Consider the following 7997-nt stretch of genomic DNA (forward strand, 5'->3'; position numbering starts at 1 on the left):
TTGCTGTTGCATCCTTCCAATAGCTTTGATTTCCATGCTCTTAGAAAATAAAAAATCGACACTACAAACATAATACAATTTAACAAAATAAAAAATAAAAGAAAACAGTAAAGCTGGGTTGCCTCCCAACAAGTGCTTGATTTAACGTCGCGGTACGACGTGAATCACTTTCTGCCTCCACTTTGAACTTATGAATTGGACCCCAAGTTTTGATTTTGCTCTTTGATCATGCTCCTGGGGTGGTGGAACGAATCTGACTGGCCCAATAAAATAATGTGATATTCTGCACTTCTTGGCCTTCAGATGAGATGTGTATTCCCGACTTTCTGGCAAGAAGAATTCCAGAATGTAGGCATCTTATTCCTTATTCCTTGACTCCTCAGGTGGCTTGGATGTCTCTATTTCTGTATTATCATCCAAATACAATATGAAAAAATGCTTGGAGTGTGGACCAAATGCGCTCAACTACATGAACATTGAGACTGTCTACATCCTCAACACTAATGACACTAGAGTCAACTAAATATGTATCATCAATGTCCTTGGTTGACTCTAGTATCTCTTCTACAACATCGACATCCTCAAATTCTAGTTGATTAGTTTGGTCATATTCTACTCTCAACTCCTCTATTATAATGGCAATTTTTGCAGCCAATTCATGCTCATCTTGAGTACTATCCACAATGTAAACTTGTTGCGCTTTACAAGGTTCAATTAGTTTATTCGCTTGAGCCTCCAAGTTGTGAATAATTGCCTCTTGCATTAGTATCTGCAGTGGTTTCTTATCATATAGTTCCATGAAACACGTTAGCATATCCTTGGTCAGCTTCAACATATCTTTGATATCCTTCATGTCAGCTTTCCTGGGTTCTTTGTTCCTATTAACTTCACCAGAAAAAGTAAAACCATCATAGTAAGGGGTTGGGGGAAGATAAGAAATATAAGCACAACTATGAAAGTGACTATCTTGACCACCACACATATCACACACATTCCACACATAAGATTGAGTTGGTGCACATAACTTGCTCTCGGGAATATTTTGATAATTTTATCATGGGTGATTTTCTCCACTATATGCATAAGGAGGATCAAAAGTAGAATTACCAACATCAAAACTCTCATAATTCCAAGATGCCATGTCTCTCAGATCAAAATAAAAAATTAAAAAAAATGAATAATCAAATACAAGAAAACAAAAATAAAAGTTCAAACTTGCAACCTAGAAATATGTACACCTACAGCTACACCGTTAGTTCCCCGGCAACAACACCAAAATTTGATCACGCCCAACTATGCCTTATAAAAAGGACTAAGCGGTCGTTGTAAATATAATCCAGTTTACAAGTCCGGAGTCGAATCCCATAGAGAACTAAGGCTTAGCTACAGTTGTTCAATATCGCTAAGAACACAAGTCCAAACAATTTCCTAATTATAAAGATTATAATGTTTATTTTTATCTAAGTAACTAACAAATACTAGAAAGCAGTAAAACTATCAATTAACAAGGATAAGGATTTCAGACAAGATTAAGGAGGTCTAGAGTTATGATTTCTCATATTGTCGGAATCCTTTCCGCTACGCTTTCTATAAATTTGCGTAAGTTTTCTCTACCGATCATGAGCGCTTTGAGTGTCGTAATACTCTCCCGAGTAACTACCACAATTTACTAGACATATTCTTCCGAATTACGCTAGTTGACATTAAGTACGACTCACTCGAATCACACCAAGATTTCGTTATCCCTAATCCCACCTTTAAACCCTCCATATTGATCCCTTATACACGTTAGGAGTGATGCTGTTCAACAACTACCTAAATATGCACTCTCTCCCGAGTAATACACACTAAATAGGCACAGTCGATTGAGAGTTCTTCAACCAACCACAATATAAACATAATTGAACAAATAGAGAAAAAGCTACAGCAAATCTATATTAACGTAACAAGAAAATCATCTTCCAATAGGTTTCATCAAAACCCTAGACAACAAATTAGCTATTCATAATAGTATGTATAACTACAATACTAGAATTCATAACCAATAATGAGAATAAGAAGAAGGAAGTGAAAAACTCGTAAAAGAATTCTTTGCCTTGCTCCTAGTGTATTCTTGCCTCCTTAGGTCAAATTCCGGTATGATGTTGGTGTGTCCAATCAAAATTGATATTTAATGCCTATTTATATGTGTAAAGGAAAGATTCAAATAAAATAAATAAGTCCAAAACCAAATAGGAGACAAAATAGGCATATAACTCGGAACACGCTTTGCCTCGCGTTAACCCTGGCGGCGCGAGCTCTAACGCGAGAAAACTCCTTCGCGTCGCCAGCTCTTTGGTGCTTTGTTTCTCATTGTTAGATTTGCGGCCTAACTTTACAGAACCACGTTTCTCTTCTTTTCAATATCTTCTTTTGTCTTCTTCTTTTCTTTTTGTCTTCTTTTGTTTTATCTTTAAATATTGCACAATTATATATCATAATATTTTCCGTCATCAAATAATCACGAACCATTCTTATAGCGTATAAAATATACATAAAATCTCTACTTTACTCCAGTTTTATCTTTAATATACCTATACATAAAATAAACTCAATTAAGCATAAATATAACATTATTTAGCATTAAAATCCCAAAATATAAGATAAGTGATGTACTAAAATATGGAATTATAACCGAACATCACCACTTTGATCCCAATTAGATGGAATTAAAATATGGAATATACCTATACCAATTGATCCCAATTAGATGTCCAGCTTCATTTTCAATTCACATATTCACTCGTTTATTATATTCGTAATTTACCATTTAATAAGATCTCAATCAACTAGCCAACTTTATTTTCCAATTCACAAGTTCACATAGCAGTTTTTGATATAAAATTGAAGTAATATTACTTTTAGGCTTTAGCTTGGTAGAGGGTAATTTAATTATTCAGCTTTTGAAGGAGATTTTAATAAGAAAATTTCCACTAAAAGTAGTATTATGATGATGAATATACATTTTTTTTCTTCATATTTTCAATTTATTTGGATTGTCGTGTTTTGATCATTGAGATAAAACTTTTTTTCTCTTTGAAAATCAACAGTAAATCAGAATCATAAGTTTCGAATAAAATTAAATTCTTTGGGTCTCATGTCTTGATCTTCCAATAATGAAAAGCCATATTGCCTCCTAATTTGTTTTTAGCAAACATGATGTTCATTGATTTGAGCCCAATTCAGATAATAAACCAACGATAATGGCATCTTAATGTAGAACTTCCACCATATAATAAATGACTATTTTCTTTTTGTATAGTAAGAAAATATAAAATATTACCTCTTTGAGTTTGAAAACTGTATTTGTTATAGTTAAATGTACCTTATTAGGCGTGATACTTAATTGGGTGAAAAGAATATTTTAAAGCATTATTGCAATAATTATTCCAACTAAGAGAAATAAAGGAAAAAGTAACATGTATCTCTCAAAGTAGCACAATATTTAGTCCTCCAAACTGGAGACTATCACATAACTTGACAACTTATCTATGTATTTAAGAAACTCAATACGACAGCATAAGCGAAAGAAAACGATATGGGAATGTGTAATTCACATAATACACACAATTTATTATTAATAACAAATTTCTGCATCAACCAAAGTTTATTTCTCTCGAGAACTTTGTAGAATTTGTGAGAAAGATCTTCTTATATCACCAGTCACAACCACTCCAGGCAGGAGCAAGAACAGTTTCTTCATGGTATTTGCAATAAAAACAAACCCAAGCGTCTGAACAATCCTTATCGCTAGAACAAACTCTCCCACATGTCTTGATACCATCGATTGATGATAGTAATTTTTGTTTCACCGATAACATATTGAGGGGTAAATCCAACATAGCCATTGCTTGCATCTTTTGAAAAGAAGAGAGATTAACTGCACGTCATGATCACAACAAAGATCATATATTCATATATTAATAAAAGTATAATATGAGTAACCAATATAGATATGCAACGTGCAGTTTTGGATTTCATGTGCATAGATTTAATTATATCTTTGTATAAAGTAATGACGAGTAAATTTCAATGGAAGACAAATTAATGGTATCACCAGTAATTGCCGTCATGAGAATAATAGTGAATAAGAATGCAAACTTCATCAAAGAGTATTTGCCGGCCATCTCTTACTCTGTACTTGGTGGAAGAATTGAGATGTGTAAATGATGATTTTCTCCATATATATAGGCAGGTACCATATTTATAAGCCTACCTCATTTCAAGCTATTCATTAACATATGTTATATATCTAAAGTAGTTGGTGTGCCCTAGCTGATTTAATTTGTATGTTTAGTTTTACTTGCAAATTTTACTTTAGACTTACGTATATTTTACATGAGTGTGTCATATATATTAGGTGAGGAAACGTGAATCAGATTTTAATTCACGTCACCGCATTTAATTAGTTATTTTTTCCGTTTCATTGGTACATTATGAGAGATTTATTTAGTTAAACTTTTTGTTTCTAAATACAATCACTGTCCTGAAATAATAATTATGTTACGTATCTAGTTTTTTGCTTTGTTTTACATGTCATGTTGTCTCTTTTAATATCTAATTTTTATTCAACATAATGTTTACTTGACTGAAAACGAAAAACATGAAATAAAGGACCGGACTATGAAAAATCCCTAAGAAAGACAAGGGAAGAAACTTCCAAACAGATAATACAGAAAAAGTTTGGACCAGAAAACCACTCTCTCTTTTTCTCATTCACGCATTACATACGTAGCAGATGTGTGTATATCACGACCCAAAAACCCACCAAGTCTCGATGACACCTAATTCAACCCGCTAGGTAAGCCAAATAATATAAATTATTACTATAATGAGAAATCATCAATATATTAATAAAACTGCAAAAAAATTCAATAGAACTATCTCAAGGAATGGTAGTACAAGTCATAAACCACTACGATTTAAATTTACAAAGCTGGTAAAAGAAATAAATACAATATCTGTTTGAACTACAAAAACAGAAATGAGGTCCTAATCCACCAGGAACAAATGGTAACTTGTCTTCGGGCAAAGAGGGGCAGCTGTAAGCACGTGATTTTTGCCCAATATGAGAATTACTCCCAAAAAATCCAAAAATAAAATGATTTTTCTTTGGTGTGCAATTTTGTGATATTTTGTGATATTTTGAATAATTATTTGTATTTGTCTGTGCGTGTTTATTTGCTAAATTAATAAAAAATACAAAAATATGTCGCATTTTGCATGTAGGATTTAATTCTAAAATTGTTAGTAATTAAATTTGTTTTACAAAAATTAAAAATTACAAAAATAGGCATCGTTTGCATTTTTAGCATTTAATGTCCAAATATACAATTTTATGCTTAATTATTACTTAATTGTGCGTTAATTGTTATTGGGAGTTAATTTACGCTTTTATAACTTAATTTAATTCTTAATAATAGTTTAAGTATTTTTATAAATTAGTTTTAGAAGAAATAAAAGAAGAAAAGAGAGCGAAAATATAAAGAAAGTCGGAATTGGGCCTCTTCTTCGATTTCAAGCCACAGGCCCAAAAAATGGCCCAATCTTCCCTACGACCCAGTCCATTTCGAACTGGGTCGACCCAGTCCATAACCCAAAATACCCAATACCCCTATCTTGCATTTCAAAGACACAAAACAAAACAAAAAATAAAAGGAAAACCCTAAAAGAGACCAAAACTATCCGCCCCCACCCTTTTGGCTTTCTTCTTCCCAAAGACTCAAAACACCGTCCATGGCTGCTGCCATTCACCAGCCCCGTCAACCACCAGCTTCTCCCTCGTCGTCACTGTCCAGTCGACGACCAAACAACCACCAAACGCCACTGCCCAGACGGCCCCTCATACCCCAACGCTCGAACCATCGGACCCCCCTGTCGAGTAGCAGCTGTTGATGCTGCTGCTGCGTCACGTTCTTCTCCGGCAAAAAACCCAGAAAACGAACAAGAACCCATCGCCTCCAGCTGCCTCCCCGTCATCGTCACGACCAAGCTCGCACGCTGCCATCGGGAGCAGTCCATTCCGCCATGGACGTCGTCGACAGTTGCTGCTGCTCGCTGCTTCAGACTGCTGCTGCTTCACGTCGTCTCCTTCGCTGCTGCGTACTGCCATCGACGACCCCATGAGTCTGCCATTTGGTTGCTCACCATTGTACTGTTGTTGACGACGCAAGGCAGTCCGGCTAAAGTCCGGCAAAGGTCGAGGGTTTTTCGTCAAGTGAAGATCCTGTACGTCGTGAGTCCATCGTCAAGTTCGTTGTTCGTTTGGTCGTTGTTCGTCGTTTCGATCCGGTTAGTAGTTTTTGAGTTTTATTTTGTCCGTATTTTGTTTTGATATTTTCGAATCTAAAATCAACAAATATTTGTTTTGTTTATCGTTTGAATTAATTTTTAGTTCATGCTCATGTGTTGTTTGTTAAATTAATTTTTCAGATTTCAAACGAAGGATTAATTAGTTATGTTTCATGTTTATTTCATGTTTGTATTGTTGTTTAAGTGAATATTTGTTAGTTTAATATTTGTTAGATACAAATTGAAGTTTAATTAATTGTTTCTTCAATTTGTTTCATGCGTTTATGTATTGTTAGAAATTGTTAATATTGTTACGATCAAGCTTAAGTTCATAATTGTTTATTCGTCGATCTTGTTATTTGTCTAAAAAAGAATTTAGTTGTATTAAAGGAAATATATTGATTTAATCGTTTTAATCCGTCATGTTTGTTGTGTTAAAATAGATTCATTCATGTTCATACTTTGTTTGGATGATCTTGAATCCGAAATTTGTATAGTTTGATTTCTTGTTTATCATTTATGATTATTTCTTGAATTTGTCTCATAATCTTGTTGTTTAAGTTTAATATAGGAATTGTTGGTTGTAATGTTGTTAGAGTTGATTTTAAGTTCAATATGATTGAATTTAGAAATCTTCATACTTCGTTTGTTGTTGTTGTTGAATCCGAAAATAGAATTGTTTGTTGCTAAAATATTGTTCAATCAAATTTTAGTTGTTCTTTGTTGTTCAATTTGTGTTCATGTGATTTGTTGTTGAAATGTTGTTGAAATCATGTTCATGTGCTTTGTTGTTGAAATTGTTGAAGAAAATCATGTTCATGAAATTTGTTGTTTGAACATTGCTAGAAATTAATCATATTGTCTATATTTTGGTTAAGTTTGATTAAATGATGTGTTATAGCTGATGGTTAGTTTGGTAATTTGTAGTACGTTCAGCGGTAGTTTGGTAATTTCAGTAAGGTCGTGAGGGGTAGTTTAGGAATTGTACATTTTGTAATTGTTTATTTGAAGCATGGGGGACAAAATAAAATGGGGTGGTTTGTGATATCTTTATTTAATATAAAGGGGGGACAAGATTTAATTTAAAGGGGGAATCTTGCATTATTTTATGTTAGGCATGGGGGACAAAATGAAATGGGGTGGTGTGATATATTTATTTAATGTAATGGGGATGAGTGGGAAGATAATGGGTTGGTTAGAGAAAAAGTATTGATTTTAATTAATTGAATGGTTTATGGGATGGGTTATAAGAAGAAGTCTTGAACACAAGACAAAGGGAGACAATACAGAGAGATATACGGAAAAAAATACACACATAGATAGAGAAAAAAAAAGAAAGATAGAGAAAATATATACACAGATACGAGAGAGAGAAACAAATATGAAAATAAGAGAGAGAAAAGGGCTGAACATTTAAGAGAAAGAAAAATTCCGAAAAAATATTTAAGCTTTCAAAATAAAAATAAAAACTAAAAAAAATCTTCTGCTTTATTTTTTTTGTTTGAAATTAGTATTAATGGTTGTTGTTTCATTCAAAGCTTGAAGCTTTTGTTTTTGGGATTACTGTTCTACTGGTTTGCAAACTCTGTTCCTAGGTTGTTACTGCTGCTGGATTGTTGTTGCTGTATTGTTATTACTGTCGCTCGCTGATTCTTATCATCATTTTC

The 7997-nt window shown here is 33.4% G+C and overlaps 1 long non-coding RNA gene across 1 annotated transcript; it reads right to left on the reverse strand.

Annotated features, from left to right (window-relative positions):
* Positions 1-3580: 3580 nt before the first annotated feature.
* Positions 3581-4211, reverse strand: LOC107809143 (uncharacterized). The gene is made up of 2 exons (XR_001653351.2): positions 4097-4211; positions 3581-3919 (listed from the first exon to the last, which is right to left on the reverse strand). It is a non-coding gene; the product is annotated as an uncharacterized LOC107809143 (long non-coding RNA).
* Between the last annotated feature and the right edge of the window lie 3786 nt (positions 4212-7997).

The sequence above is a fragment of the Nicotiana tabacum genome, chromosome 10 (assembly GCF_000715075.1).
Source record: "Nicotiana tabacum cultivar K326 chromosome 10, ASM71507v2, whole genome shotgun sequence".
Classification (NCBI taxonomy): domain Eukaryota; kingdom Viridiplantae; phylum Streptophyta; class Magnoliopsida; order Solanales; family Solanaceae; genus Nicotiana; species Nicotiana tabacum.